The following is a 16,801-nucleotide window of genomic DNA, read 5'->3' on the forward strand; positions in this document are numbered from 1 at the left end:
ATATTTATCAAATAAGAGTAGCTGCATTTGTGCTATGTCATAGTCTTGTGCAGGGGCCATGCTAATCTTCTCTGTATGGTTCCAATTTTAGTACAGATGCAGACAAAGCAAGCCCAAGCTATATTCTTATCTGCATGCAGGACATCAACACTTGGAAGTCCCATTATCTCTGATTGTGCATGGCTTAATTACTTCTTCCCAGGATGGTTCTTCTTCAACTGTCTCCACTTTGTCAACTTAGTCACTAAACTGCTAGTCTCCTAAGCTAAAATCTGGAAACATTTCTTCCTTCTCTTGCTTTCATCCTCTAGACCAGATCATGTCCCTATTAGAATTGGGGAAAGAAATCATATTAGTTACTTACAAAAGTAACTTAAAGAAAATGAGGCTACTATGGCTCAAGGTTAGAAGGGATACAGTCCATCATGAGAAAGAAGGCATAGAATTAGGTGGTTCCATGGTAGCAGGAGTAGATCAGGAAACAGAGAGCCATCAGGTATGACTCTTGGCTGGCTTTTTCCTTTTCCCCTTTTGATTCAGCCTGGGGCCCCAGTCCATGGGATGGTTCCACTCAGATTCAAAGCTGATTTTTCCATCTCACCGAATCCTCTTTCGAAAAGCCAAGTGCCACCCCCTGCCCCCACCACACACCCAGAGGTGTGCCTCATTAATACCCTAGATATTCAAGCTAACAATCAAAGTTCACCATCACAAGAAACCCTGAGCTTCATTTGGGGGAGCTCCTTTAACTTCTGAGCCTTGTTTCCTCATCCCTCCCTTTGTACTACCTTTTCCTTCGGGAGCTTAAGCTGAATCTAACTTCTATAGATGCTCAGGACATCCAAGGCAGACTAGGTGGACACATTATCCATGGCCTCTATTGTTACCATGATAAATTTAGTTATTTATTTCTTTGAATGGTTAAGGAACAGTTTCTCGAGTAAGACTGCCTGGGGTGAAACAAGTATTTCTACTGTGTAATCATGGATACAGGCAGGTTTTCATAAGTGTTTAAAATTGTAACACCTGACTTTGAGTTGATAGGGCAACTCTGAAGTGGTTCTGTAAATGGTGGCTGTTACCTACTGATTATCTCTTCTCCCTCTGTTTTCCTCTTAGAGCTATCTCAGGACCACATCACTCTAGACCACCATAAGACTAAATAAGCCAACTCTCCCTGATTCTGCAGTCTTTCCCTTGGAATATTGAGCACTGTATACACAAAGATGAGAAACATCCTTGGATGGAGTTGAAGAGGGAAGATGAAAATGATCAAAATATTCTGTATGAGATTCTCAGAGAATTAATAAAAACACTACTTTTTGAAAAAAGAAACTATTTTTGTTCTTAAGAACATAGGTCCAAATGTCTATGATAAGCACATAGATAATTACAAGGCAATAGTGGAATGAGATAATACATGTAATACTGATGAGCCCTGAGTCATCTGCTGTCATTTCTTTCTCCTTGTCCAAGACTAGGGACAACAGAGAGAGGTGATAGAGAGGTGTGTAGTAAGCTTAGTGTCTATTATTACATGCTGTGATGGCCCTGGATCAGACAGATTTGCACTGTCAGTGTCACACAGTGTCCTCAACAACTGCAGCCCTCTGTGGGAAGCCTGTGCTTCCTGTAGGACATCGGGTGTGAAGAAGTCAAAAGAGGAGGGCAGAGGGCTGACCTTTGTGAGATAACCAAGAAGACCTATCCATCCACTTCCCGAGAAAGGGCAAGTCAGCAGGGAAGGTGGGAAAGTATCTCCCTTCTTGACCAAGGACATCAGCACAGAGTACTGATGAGAAAGGGAAGAGAATCCATAGTCCAGGCTGTGGGCAGAGTACTGAAGATGAGAAGGACTCCCCAAAGAACTTCACAGGACAGAGAAGATAAAGATAAGAAGAGAGAAAAATGAAGGATATTGTAAGCAGGAAGAAGAGCACTGAACAAGGCCAATAATGTAATCTGGGACCCAAAATGCTTTGATGCTGTCAGAGTTTGAAGTTTGATGAATTCAATGTAGAAGTGGCAAGGCCCCAATTCTGGGAGGTAGGCATGAAAGGAGTGGGTACCCAGGATTCCTGCAGTTGTATCTTTGGCAATGGAAAACATTAACAGCTTTTAATCAGTGTTTTCAATTGTTCATGTGGCCGAGAAGGAAACACTAGAGGAGATAATTGAGGAAGATATTCTAGTACTTCAAATATAGACAGCAGGAGCTCCAGTTAAGATTTTCATTTTTGTGTCAAAGACTAACAGAAGTGGATGGACTTAAGAAGTATTTTGGAAGTCTGACAGTCAAACTCAGCAAATGTTTTGTTGTTAATTGGGGCTTCTGACTCTTTGTAAGCCACACTGAAACCGTTAGTTCTACCTAAGTTCTCACTATGTGCTAGGCATCATGCCATGTACTTGATCTACAATGCTCCCCATGAGGCAAGTAGCTAAACTGAGGTTCAGAGAGCATGTGACAACAGTTAGAAATCATGCTAGACAGCCTGACTCCAAAATCCTTGCAACTAAGACAGCCTCCCCTTTCTGCAGGATTTCCACGTGGTCCTGCGTTGTTACTCTGCAATACCAACCCATCATTAACACTCATGCTCTGAGCGCTTCTGTCTTTCTGTATTTTTCTTTCTTTCTCCATCACTTCTTTTCCACAATTCATGTCTCTGGGTTTTTTCTATCACATAGATCCCGAGTCTCACACCTTAATAACACATTTTTATTTTGTTTTATTTTTGTCAACAGAAAGCACATGGACAAGACAAGGAATCACAGCAATCTAAATGGAAAGACAGTACAAGGTAGACCTTGTTGATGGATGCTTTGGTCCTGTAGCTTTTTAGTCACAAATAAGTATGCAGGGACTCATATTAATTAGAAACTGTTTTGGCCAATCGACAGGCAGGATGTAGCCAGGCAGGAAGTATAGGCAGGACTAACAGACTAGGAGAATTTTGGAAAGAGGAACTCAGAGATGGAGTCACCAGAGAGATTTCATACAGCTGCCAAGGAATAAAGATGTCCGGCATTCTCTGGTAAGCCAAGACCACATAGAAATACACAGATTAATAGAAACGGGCTAATGATTAAGAGAGAGCTAGCCAATTAGAAGCCTGAGCCATCAGACAAACAGTTTATAATTTATGTCCTCTGTGTTTATTTGTGACTAAATGACTATGGGAATGGGCAGGACAGAAACTTCTGTCAACAACTGGTGCCCAATGTGGGGCATGAACCCAAGACCCTGAGAATAAGGGTCTCATGCTCGAGCGACTGAGCTAACTGAATGGCTGCAGGATGGGGCAGGACAGAAACTTCCATTTACAAGACCTTTCTGGGATCATTTCTCCAAAGACAACTACTGGGTAAAAGAGATACAAGCCCAAGGAGCTACATACTACTTATGTGGCCAACAGAAAGGCTTCTCACCTTCACTCCTCTACAGTTTTTTTTTTTACCCATAATGCACTGTTCCAGAATTGAACACATAACTAATTAAAATTGTTTTATAAGCATTGTCTTGTATCACTGGGTGCAATGAATTTTCCATGTTCATCATAGTAGGTGTTCAATAAGTACCTGGTGATTAATTAGACCTTGGATCAACCCATACTAACTGCACTGGCATGGTTCATGTAAACCTTGAATAGAGGCCTTGCAATCACTTTTAGATAGATAGTTCTGCAATAGCATCTACTTTGTTGGCCATCAGTCTCCTTCTAGAACTCTGTAAAAGCTGGAAGAGATACTGTAATAGATGCTGACATTCTCATAACAGAGTCACTAAAATACCTAATGCTTAAGATATCCAAGTCTCATTGCACTGCTCATGCAACACAAACCTGAGGAGTCTGGGCATAAATGATGGGAACAGACAAAACAGATCCCTCCTGCATGGCCCTAACAAGACTGATTTCTCCCATTTCTATCTATTCATGTGAGGCTATAAAATCATTTGAGCCAAATTCTGAAGATTGTCTTTATAATACTTCATAATACTTCATTAAAATCTAACCACCAGACATTTCTAACTTGTTCTTCAGGTGAATGAATCTCAAGTCATCTCTCAGGGAAAACCAAATGCTTTTTTTCACATCATACCACAATGATATTTTCATTTGATAAAGCCATAGAGTTACATTTTCTTCTCCTGATTTGGCATCTCTCTCTCTCTCTCTCTCTCTCTCTCTCTCTCTCTCTGGTTTTTGAGACGGGGTTTCTCTGTGTAGCTTTGGAGCCTGTCCTGGCACTAGCTCTGGAGACCAGGGTGGTCTCAAACTCACAGAGATCCTCCTGCCTCTGCCTCCAGAGTGCTGGGATTAAAGGCATTCACCATCACTGCTGGGCTCTTGGCATCTCCTATGTTGAATTCATTTCTTTTGTTCTCCTGAGAGTTTCCAGTCATGAGTTAAATGTCTAGAGTTCTTCTTTCAGGGCAGTGATTTTTTGATCTCTATTTGTAATGACAGCTAAAGTTCTGTGAAGGAGTTTATATGTGGCTGGTGCATTTCACAAGCTCAAAGATAACTCACATTTCAGGGAAGCTGCATAGCCAATTACTAGTACATGGGTGACAACAAAGTGGCCTGTGCAGAGATAGCACAATAAAGACAAGCTCAATCAACAGTCACCATAACAAAGCAAAAAGCAGACAGTGCCGATACACTCTAATGACTGTTCAAAACTAAAGGACAGAATAGGTGGTGGGAAAGAGCAATTTCTGCCCTATACAAGCCAATTAATCTTTCTGTTTAACAAGTGGACTAGGTGAGATGGTGGGTCTCAGCCAAGTTCAACCAAAACTAAGTTTGAAGTTGGGGAAGAAAGGAGTTCACAGTAACATTTCGAAAAACCGCTTTAGAAAATTTTATTCATGTCCACCATTCTTAAAAAAGACATCACAAGATGCATTTGTGTGCTTGAGAATATCTGCTGGACAGTGTACTTTCTGGGTTGTGAAATAAACCATCTCATCACAGACATTTCAGAGAGTAGATTATTTAGTTACATTGCAGCACTATGGCTTCTAAGATGCAGTAGGTAACACTGCAAGAAGAAAACAGAGAGCTACTAGCTTGAGGTAGTGGGGAAGAGAGAAGGAAGTGGATCGGGAGACATTTCTAGGCACAAGCAAAGATACAGCACCTTGACCAGGATTGACAAAGCATCAATGTGAATGTAAGCAAGTGTAAATGGGCCACAGGCTTGCTGGTAGAGTATGTATGTCCAAGGGACTGATAGAGAGGAAGGTAGGAGAATCTGGGATGATAGTATGATGGTTACTCTGGATGACTAACTTGATTGGATGTAGACCCACCTCAGAAAGATGCCACTGAGCATGTCTGGGAGCACAGAAATAGATTGGTTAGGTGTAGAAGAAAGACCCATGCAGAAAGTAGGCAGCATGGCTCATTGGACTGTTGTCCTCAACTGGTCATGAAGGAGAGAAAGACTAGTGAAACACCCAGATTCATTTCTCTCTATTTCTTGACTAGAGTTGTCTTATGCACCTAAAACCATAGCCAAGATCTCTCCACTTCATTTTCCTTCCACAATGGATGGAAAATTATGAACCCAAAATTAAGAACCCAAATAAGATAAACTCTACCTTATGTAAGTTGCTTTTGTGAGATATTTTTCAATGAGAAAAAAAATACTAATTGCCATGCTTGGGTGAATGGTGAGTGATATAGCTGTGATACCCAGCATATCAGATAAAATGGAGAAGTAGTTAAACCAATGGCATCATTCTCAATACAAAGAAATATCTGAGGAGATGGAGATGCCAATTACTCTGATCTAATCAGTACTCATTACATACATGTATGTATGTTGTACCCCATAAATATGCATACTTAGTATGTGCTAATTAAAAAGCAAAAACTATAATTCAAATGAAAATAAAAGAATACTGTACATTCATACAATTACAGGTATACGTATTACAGAAAACTGCAGTTTGGGTGGTAGTAGTTACACCATGCATTAAAGGGTATCACAAGCACATTGTGATTTAAGCCCCTGTGAGGCTTGGGGTTATTTCTTGATAGGTAAAGGGTTTCAATTTGGAATAATGAAAAGTTTGGGCATGCATGGTGTTAATGATTCTACAATACTGTAAATACACATGGTGTAACTTAACTGTGCAATTAGACATAGTTAAATAGTTACAAAAAGAAAGAAAGAAAAAGACAAACTGTATGCTAAGATATCAGGAGGTAAAGATGCATGATCAAAAAGGAACAGGGTGAAAGAATACACCAGTAAATAAAAGAATATGATAAGTGATAAAGGAAATTATACCAATACTGAACACACATAGATGAAAATTAGTTAAATTTTCAGCTAAATAAGGCAATCTAGATATACCACATGGACATCCAAATAAATTCCATTTGGATAGCATTAAATGTAAAGAAATAGAACACAAAATTTAAAAGATCTAGGAAACCATCTAGGTGAATGTATCATTTTCTGATGGGAAATCTTCAAAACATAAAAACAGTGACAGGGAAATAAAAAGATTTTTCTATACTTAAAAATCTTAATGCTAAAAGAGATAAAATATAATCAGAATTATTAAAAAAATTTGAAACAAATATGGAAAAGACCAGTAATCTCCTATAGAGAGTGTCTGGGGATCAATAAAAGAAGACACTAGCATAAAGAATCATCAGGAGGGTAGGGAGATGACTTAGTTGGTAAGAAGCTTGCTTTATGAGCATGAGGACCTGAGTTCAATTCCCAGAACCTAAGTCAAATGCCAGGTGTGGTGGCATAGACAGGAAGATCCTAGGCAATTTCTGGCCAGTCAGCCTAGCAGAATCAACAAGAGACCCAGTCTCAAGAAAAAAAGTGCTGGATTGTGTTTGAGGAAGACATCAAAAATCAATCACTGGCTTACACACACACACACACACACACACACACACACACACACACACACACAAACACAACACACACACACACAACACACAAACACACACCTATGAATACACATGAACATGTATACACACACATCAATAACCAATACAAATAATAAATACACAAAATATTCAGCATCAAGCTCACCACAGAACTGTAAACTATAACAATGAGAAATGGTTTCATTTATTTAATACTTAAAGTTCTCGCCCTTGCATTCTGCACAATGCGTTTGTCCATATACAACTGAGTAACACATCCTCACAGAACTCCCTGAGGACTTTCATCAAGAGCCTTAATTCTCTTGATTCTCTTAATTCTCTTATCGTAGGAGCATAATTCTCTCCTACGATACAGTCATTGCAAGGGAGTGATCCATCCTAAAGAAATTTTCAGAAAGGAACCCAACAGTTGTGCATGTCATCATAGCCTACTTATGATGCACAGATTGCACTACCAGTTACCTTTCTCCTAACACTTCTCCACATAACTCTCTTCTCCTTCAGGCCCCAGCCTGTCTCCGAACTCCAGCCACATTGCCGTCCCTGTTACACACTGTCACCTCATCTTACTTCCTCCCAGATAAAGTTTGCAATGCTGATATCATTTGCATTGCCCAGATATCTTGTCTAACTAGTCATCCCCGTGAAGGGCTTTGTCACACATCCATCACTCAAAGAGTCCTAAACACAAAGTACTTATTGAATAAATGCACAGGTGAGTGAAGAAATGAATGACTGCAGAGAAAAACTACTGCAACTTTTTGTTTCTTTTTTTCCTTTGTATCCTAAGATTCTGAAATGATTTTATCGGACACTTTCATACAGGATGACTATAGCAAATGCAATTAAAAAGTAGTTTCATTTTATGCAGTTCATCTACTGAGTTAAAAATCAATGCTTCAAACTGTGAAATGCTTACTCTGTAGGATTTAAAACTAATAAACCACAATCTTTTAAGACTGGTTTTAAATTTTTTATTACAGGAAAATAAGCTGAAACAACTGGCAGTCCATGAACTAACTGGCTCTTTGTGTGTAAGTTGGCCAGGTATGTTCCACTCTGCCCCCAAAGTCAGTATATTCTTGGAGACTTCCAAAAACAGGCTTTTGAGACCCGAAGTCATGATTTCTAAACTGCAGCTGTTGCTATCAGAGTTTTCTAATTCTCCCTTAACAGTGAATACGTAGTAATAAGTAATAATTACATAATTATTATATGGTATAAACAAACAACATATAATTGATAATTACTACTACTGCACTGCTGCTGATTTGCATACACTTACTGTGATATGTTAAAGAATGCCATGTAAAGTATTAGAGCTAGGCATGATGCTCATGTGTGTAAGCCCAGAACTTGGGAGACTGAGGGAGGAGGACTATTGCCAGTTTAAGGCTAGTGTAGGCTACGTAATGAGTTCCAGACCAGTCTTGGCTATAGTGTGAGAATCTGTCTGAAAATGAAAAGAAACAAAACAACACATAGAAAAACTAAAACCTAACAGATAAAGGCAGGCTGTGATGTCCCCCAATACTAGGCCAGAGGACGTTAAAATTCCAGGCATCCACCTCAAATCTGCCACCCCAGGCAAACTTTCGCCTCCCTGCTTGCCAATTCCAGCGGTTTTCTTGCTGAAAGTGTGACCCTTTTCATCAGTGTAGTCTAAGCTGCAAAAGCCATGGGGTCTTCTGCCACCAACATTTTCCTCTACCAAAAACATTTCCCCTCTATCTCCTTCTCTGTCTTTCTTTACAAAGACACCCTTATATGTATTCTTTCAATGCATGAACAGGTCCCATATTTATAAGCTATCTTTGCTACCTACCTGTCCCTGTCTAAATTCCTGAGTAAGAGCGGATGTAATCCTACCTTGTGGTTTGGTGTTAAATTCTGCACCTTCGGAGCACCCATTTCAGCCTGTGTGAAATTTGTCTCCCAAGTTGCAAATCTCTCAGATCCTCCAAATAAATCTCTTCAGTTGTACCTCAGTTTGTCTTGAGAAGAAGACCTTGCTTAAAACAAAACCATGAAGACTTGCAGTTTCTCTGCCTGTGCCAATCACTGACTGAGACATGAAAGGTTCTAAAAAGTCACTCTGGCCTTTTTAGAGACCAATGATACTGTGTTCAATTCTGACACTTCAGGAGATCTCTCAGTTGGGCAAATGGGGGAAGAGACAAGAACAGCCTACTCCCTCTTCCTCCTTCCTGCCTTGTTCTCGCAAAACTGAAACCTCGTAAATGTCCTTATAATCCAATCATTCCTGAAATTCTCTTCCACTCCCTCTGATACCGTGCATTGAAATTTTGAATGTTTCCCCCAAGATCAAGCATCTAGTAATATTACGATGTTACATTTTTACCATCAGACTTCAGAATAAAAAAAATGAATTACTACTGATATCACAAGTCCATCAGAAATAGTAAACCAATCAGATTAAAACAAATAAAGAAGACTGGTCTGTTGTAATTACTCAAAACACAGAATGTTAAATGAGGGTCCAGCTTGCCTGGGAGACGTCAGTGGCAATGTTCAAAATTAAATAGAATAAAGGAGCACACTGCACATCCAATGGAGCTCACTGTCTAAAGGGCATCTTCAGAGGACTCTCTAACTGCCCTTTGAATATTAAATGTGAGCTGCATTATACGAGCTCTGTGGTTCCCAGCAGAAATGGCATGTCTGGGACACAGAACAACACATAGTGTTGGCACGGTAAGACACAGGGCCAAGACAACACAAAGCTTTTTCACATCAATATTTGATAAACAGAATAATGTGCAGCACCCCAAAAACTACCTAGGTGGTAAGTTAAAGGTAATAAAACACCTTAAAGAAAGGGAAAAATCTGGGTCCTACCTTAAAAGTTACTGTTTACATTTTTGATATCTAAGGGAAGTAGTGTAATTTCCCAGATATTAATTCAAGGTAGTGCTAAGGGTTTATGGTGTGTGGGTGCTATCAGTTTATTTGTAAGGGAAAGTTTGGTCTGGAATGCTTATTCCTCTGGGTCCGGCCCTGTTAAGTCAAGGGTAATTCAGTATACCCCACTGCTGGTCAAATACATTATTTAGAAAATAAAACCAACTCCTCAATTATGCAAACTTCTGTCTCTTTTAATCCTGGCAAACCTTACCAGACAATAGCATCCACCATTACTACAGTTTGTCAGGCAGAAAAGCAGCCAATAGTTGGGGTAGGTCCTACTGCACAAAAGGACATAGGTGAAGAGGGTAGGCATCTAGCATTGGAAATTAAAACAGTACGTCAAGCAGGTGACAAGAGTTTTACAGGGCATCTTCCTAGTGAGGTGGACGAACTTTTGACCTGGAACCAAGGATGTGCTTTGCACCTTCCCTGTTCACCAGGTTTGTTAATAAAACTGCTGGTATGTATCAGTGCAGAACAATCAAATAGGCTAAGGAGGGCTAGAGGCAGTGCCAGCAAAGTTGCTGGCTGATCCCTAAGTGGACAGGGCTGTAGTGGCATCTATTCTTGTCAGTATATGTTGTTTATTTTACACCCCTTTGGGCATGGCTTCAGGTGCCAAAAGACCCCCAAGGAGGGAGCAATGAGGCCTAACTGCCTCATGCTCTCTCCCTTTCTGTTTCTCTCCCTTTCCTTCTCCCTCCTTCCCTCCCTCCCTCCTTCCCTCCCTCCCTCCCTCCCTCCCTCCTTCCCTCCCTCCCTCCCTCCCTACTTCCCATCCATCTGCTGTCTGCCTGTCTGTCTGTCTGTCTGTCTGTCTGTCTGTCTGTCTGTCTCTGTCTCTGTCTCTCTCTGTCTGTGTCTCTCTCTCTCTCGTTGCGGTTTCAATATTTTTACTTCTTAGAAAATTAAAGGACATTTGTTTTACTGATGTCTCTTAAAAATAAACATGTTTCTGTTGGGTTGCTATCCCTGGGAGGGCTATTCTTTTCCTTATTTAGAGTCTTTGAAGGGAAAAGGAGGAGTGGATCTCCAGGAGAGGGGAGGTATGGGGGGTGGAGACTATGAGAAGTGGAGGTTGGGGAAACTGTGGTCAGAATGTAACATAGGCAAAGACTAAAAATGAAACAAAATAAATAAAATGTTTCAAGTTCATTTATGTTCATATTCTGCTATACTTTATATTAAAAGGAAATTGAAACAGGCAGGTGAACACAAGAGTACAGATTATTATTATTATATGTTTATACAACTAAAATAAATTTTGGTCTCTCCACAAAGAGCATACGTGGCTAGGTTGACTGAGGTTTACATTATGCACACGTTTCTTTTTCTTCTTCTTTTTTTTTTTAAATGGAGAGTGCTGGATGTCTCTACAATTTTGTTCAAATGACTGCAGAACCTGGAAAAGCTGTTGCTGCTATTGATGCATAACATACTGCCATTATTGGTCTCTTTCTTTCTCTCTCTCTCTCTCTCTCTCTCTCTCTCTCTCTCTCTATATATATATATATATATATATATATATATATATAAATTAAGAGCCATATTGGTCTAGAAAAAAAATTGTACACTTCCACATTTTGAATCCACAAAATAAAATCTGCATTTGCTTTTGTTTTAAATATCTGTCCTAACTACATTTGGTTGTAGTTTACTCCCTCTACTGGATAAAAGTGATATTTTCAAAAATGAAAAACCTACATTTTTTTCAAGATTTTGATACATGAAATAAAGATAATTTTTAAAAATTCTGACACATTAGTATCACCAAAACCAGAAGGAAAACTAGTTAAAAGGAAAGATAATATACCACTATGAATCAGAATGGGTGAAGATAGGCAATACACTTCCTGAGTATCATCTGACACTATAAAAAGGCAGCATTCGAAACAAGGCATTTTGAAACTAATTTGGTAATTGTCAATTTCCAGAATAAATACAACTTTCAAATGAACAAACAAACAAAAAAAACAGTGCAGAATGTGGTTCGGGGTCTAGCAGGACAGTGGCTTGAAAGACTTCTGAAGAATATTTATAAAGATAAAATGCTCATATACTGGTAATAGTGGCTTAGGATTCCAAATGGCCTTATTACGATGGTGAAATGGCAATGCACCAGCAAAGGTAAATCTCTTACCCATAGATCCTTGCAACCATTTTGATGGCCAAACCTGACCAGAGCTGAAGATGGGACCTTAAATCCATATCTATCTTACAGGGTATGCATATTCATAAACTCCATAGCATTAATTAATTGTGTGATTACAGGCACAATAATTAGCTGTGAAATTCTTTGGAGATGTTCCTGGATGCTCTGGGGGTTGGGTGTGGTGTATTATGAATGCACAGGGTGTTATTTTGTAAAGGGTGAGAGCCCAGGATTCCATTCTGCATTAGGGACTTCTAATAAGTGACAGTGAACCAGTAACAACACCATTTTAAAAGAAAGCAAATGTCAGTGTGCAGTTATGTCAAAAGATTGGAGAGCTCAACAATAAGAAATGGGGTTTAGTGAAATGTTTATATTATTTATAATGGGCTATGTTAGTTTTTAGAAAACCTGTTTTCCCAGTCCTTATCTGGTCATCTGATACAAGATGTATTGGATCTTCACAATGATGTGTAAAATAAAAACATTACTGTCATTTTATACATGAGAAAACTAAGACTTGGTGTGACTTATGGCTATTGTGAGGCGCAACCAGGACTTGGACTTGAGCCCTGATCTTCCAGAAGGAACTACACCACTGTCTCAAACACTCTAGGACAGAAGCTGAGTCACCTTAACAAGGTCAGAACAACAGGCAGGGGTTGCTAGACAACAGGTTTTGCTGAGGTGCAGGTAAGCACCAGAAGCACATAAAGGTGACTTTACATCTAACAGCTGACTCATAATAACAACATCTGTAGGAATTCAGATTTAGTTCAATGTAAGGAGACCTTGCTTAATTTTCAGAGACTGCAAGAAGTACTGGTTTGGGCTGCTCATCAAAACAGTCCACATGGTCGACTACATCCAACTATACTATGAAGTCATTATTAAAATGCATATTGAATTAATGTATGAGCTGATGGGGAAAGAAATGCCCTGAACCCTGTTACCTTGGCTACTTCTTGATGCTTTTCACAGCCCTGCATTTCCTCCTCCATAGCTAGTGGAGCTCTCTGGACCAGGGCTGTGTGATCATTTTATCCCCCAGCACCCATTTCCATCAATAGCACAGAACAGATGTTTGTAAATGGCAGTGAACGACTACAGAAATAAAACTTAAGGGTTCATCGAACTCATGGTAGATTTTACTTCTTGGTCTAGAGACATAAATGGAAAGATCTAGGGCTCAGAAAGAACAGCATCACTATCCAAGAATGGTGGTGATTGTGTTATGTAGTGTACTAATTCTGAAAGGCTAGAATGAGATATGTGTCTAACACTGAGAGAGAGCCCAATAAATCTAACACAAATAGGATACTTCTATGGACACAGGGGTTATAAATGTGTTTCATGTGCACAATTTGAAAACTGTATAAAATCTTTATTTTGTTATAAATTTTATAAAACATGATAGATACAATACCAGGAGTTCCAATACTCCACATAGAGTCTTCCGTTTTTCTGCTACCCATAACCAATGGCAGATTTATCAGAATAATGAATGGGTGCAGATGCATTATTAACTAAACTCCATTGTCCTTTCATTTAATTAGCCTTCACATTTAATCTTTTTTTGCCCCCACCCCCACCCCAGGAGACACACTGCATACCGTCATCATATCTCCAGGTTCTCCCCTATGGCTGGTTCTCAAGTATGCTTTGATCTCATGATCTTGAGAGTATTGGACTATACTCCTCAAGTAGAATTTACCTGATGTTTAGCCATGAATAATTGGGGATTATAAGTTGCTGGAAGGAAGAGCAGAAAGAAATGTCATTTCCATTGTACTATATCCAGCATGCAGATGCAACCTTAGCTGCTGAATAGCTGGCTACAGAGGCCTTTGACACATTTCTCTGTTGCAGTCTCCTCTCAAGGAGGTCAGTATCTGTAACTCTCTCTGAAGGAGCAGAGCTTTATGTTATATCTCTGTAATGTTTTGTAAAACACTGGACTGCCCAACTATGCTGTAAGTGAGAAAATAAGCAGTGTGATAAGAAAATGCACCCTTCCCCTAAAGCTAGCTTTGGGAACACTGAAAGAAGGAGGATGAGGAGGATGATGATGATGATGATGATGATGATGATGAGGAGGAGGAGGAGGAGGAGGAGGAGAGGTGAAGCACCACTGTACAAGTCATTTTCATCAGCTACATATCCTGCAATTTTGCTTTTCACCAAAGACATGTAGGTCAATCATTGTTCTCCTTCATCTCTTAGAAATATATCTTGTTCTTGAGGTAAGTTAATATTTATTTGTTAATATCTTTGAGTGTGGCATTTATAAACTCAATGGATTTATTTCCTACCCATATATTAACCTCATATCAATAGGCGATATACAGAAAAACCCTATGTGCCTTCCCTGAGAATTTACTGCTGCCTTGGCCCCTGAGTTAATGACATTAAATACAAAGGGGAAATTCAACCCACCCCTCTCTGTCATGCACTCTGCAAGGCCCTATGATTAAGGACAATCTTAACATAAATAATGCACGATCAATAATGTAGCATACCAAATTGCATTTAAAATATTCATGTGGGTTCTTCTTTGAAAATAAAACTACAAATTGCAATTCAGACTAAGGCTTCTGGAGGTAAAGGGGTACAATATGTGCATGAGCCTGACTATTTCACTGTCCCTTCTGAAATGAATTTATGCAGGAATCTTCCACAGGCTTCCATACCTTTCTGGATAGCCACAGCACATTTATGGTAGTTGTACACAACATGATGTGTCTGAAGATACTAGCTAATATACTGTACTTGGCTCAAATAGGGCCGATTTGTATTGTGCAATCTGTTGTGATTTTATAGAAGATAACTTCTCCTTCATTCTTCAACTATAGTGAGATAATTTATGAGTACAGTAAAATGGCTTCTAGTATTGATCTAGAACTCAGGGAACTTGATTTAGAACTCACTTGCACAGACCCCACTTTAAGAAAAAGAATCATCAAAAACATTTGGTTAAAAATGAAATGAACAACAAAGCAATGAGGCCAAAGGATTTTAATGAAGGGCATTTTTAAGACTGCCTTAAGAGGGAGATGTCAAACTTGCTAAAATGGGTTCAGAATTAATGCATCCTAACTTCCATTAGCAAATATATCTCGTAAATAGAACATCACATGTCCAAGCACAAATTAGAAATACCTAAGAATTTATGAACATAATTAAATCATCAACAAAGTTTTCTGAGCATAGAAATCTTATCTCACCATAGATCAACAGAAGGTTTTATAGCAAGGAAATTAAATTCTCTTAGGCCTTGTCGTATATCCATAAAACAAAATCCACTCTGGTTCTACACATTTAAAAAAGCCTAAAATGCAGTAGATATAATACTTACTAATATTCAACTTTTATTCTTAGTAAAAACTTTGAGTGTACACAGATCCAAACACTGGGAAAATTATATACCTTATAATAAATGACTGTATTTCAGGGGCTCAATGCATAAGTCATAAATCAACTAAGAATCCACCTACCAGTGATGTTCTTTGGACTTCAGAACAGTCCTATTTGGGTCTTCTACACTGTATGACAAAGCATGGCTAGAATTCCTCAACGGTTGTTTTCCAAGCAAATGAACACTGTGACTCACAGATTCTCAATGGATCACACAAATCTGAATCTCTATTCGAACAAGATGTTAGGAACCCTGTCATTTTCCCCCTCAAATAAATAGGAAAATTACCATATGGGTGAAAATCAACTGAGTTTAGTTATCGACAAACAGACCTTTGCTTATTTGTGCAAGTGGCAACGATATAAAAAAACGACAAGCCATATTTTGTTTTTAATTTTGGTGCTTTCAATCTTAACATGCTATATATTTTTTGGTCAATATTCAGTGACATAAAATGGACCATGAAGTCCCATTCCTATCCATGTCTGTGTTTTACATTTATACTTGGTACTGTCAAAGACAAAGGTACTTTATCTTAGAAATCATTAAACAAAATTATATTTTAGTCAAAGGAAATGCAGTGTGGGAAGAAATAAAGCCTTTGAAAATACAGTTTTACATACTTACAGCCAAATTCCAGTATCAGAGTTCCCACTATGTAACCTGGGGTAAATCGGGTTCATCTCAAACACCAGTTTCATCTGAGAAATATTTACCTTCCAAAGCTGTTAGGAGTTAGTGATGTGGCATCGTGGACAATCATGGCTTGGTCTTGGTGCTCATTACTGTCTTTGAAGTTGTCATGTGATCACCATATATAGCAACGAACTTTGCTTGTCCACTTTTAATGTTACTGTGAGCTTATTCAGAGGACAGGGGAGGGTCCTCTGAAATCTATGTATTCATTGGACAGTATCAGCAGATTGAGTTCAGAACAAATGATATCTAAAGAGTGATGAATCAACACTGGATAAGCAGAAGGTTCAAAATATTTTCATAGAACACTTCTCATCTATATCATAAGCCATTGAGTCAGAAGAAGCAAACAGTCCAAAAGACTTATTTCTCATCTTTTAAAATAATCATACACCCATCAAATTTTCCTTCACTAGTGTCTTACAGTAGTCAACTTTTCTACTTTGTCAAATTAGGACAGGGTAGCAATAAACATATCTATGCAAATCCAAACCAGAACCTACCTAAAAAATAGGATAGTGACTACCTACTACATATCGTTATCAGCCAGTGACCTCACCACTGTATCTACATTTGTTGGTCACTTGAGTCATGCAGTGTGTACCTTATGGAAAACAGCGATAATGAAATAAGTCTTTAGTCATGGAATCTAAAATTCAGGAGCCATTGCTCTACACTGAA

At 38.9% G+C, this 16,801-nt stretch overlaps 1 protein-coding gene and 1 non-coding gene across 6 annotated transcripts in view; both read right to left on the minus strand.

The window, feature by feature from the left end:
* The window catches only part of Grip1 (glutamate receptor interacting protein 1), a 347,662-nt gene that overhangs the window by 247,390 nt on the left and 83,471 nt on the right, over positions 1–16,801 (minus strand). The window lies entirely within an intron of this gene.
* Positions 10–111, minus strand: LOC113832382. The gene has a single exon (XR_003480584.1). It is a non-coding gene; the product is annotated as a U6 spliceosomal RNA (small nuclear RNA).

Source organism: Cricetulus griseus, assembly GCF_003668045.3.
Source record: "Cricetulus griseus strain 17A/GY chromosome 1 unlocalized genomic scaffold, alternate assembly CriGri-PICRH-1.0 chr1_0, whole genome shotgun sequence".
NCBI lineage: Eukaryota > Metazoa > Chordata > Mammalia > Rodentia > Cricetidae > Cricetulus > Cricetulus griseus.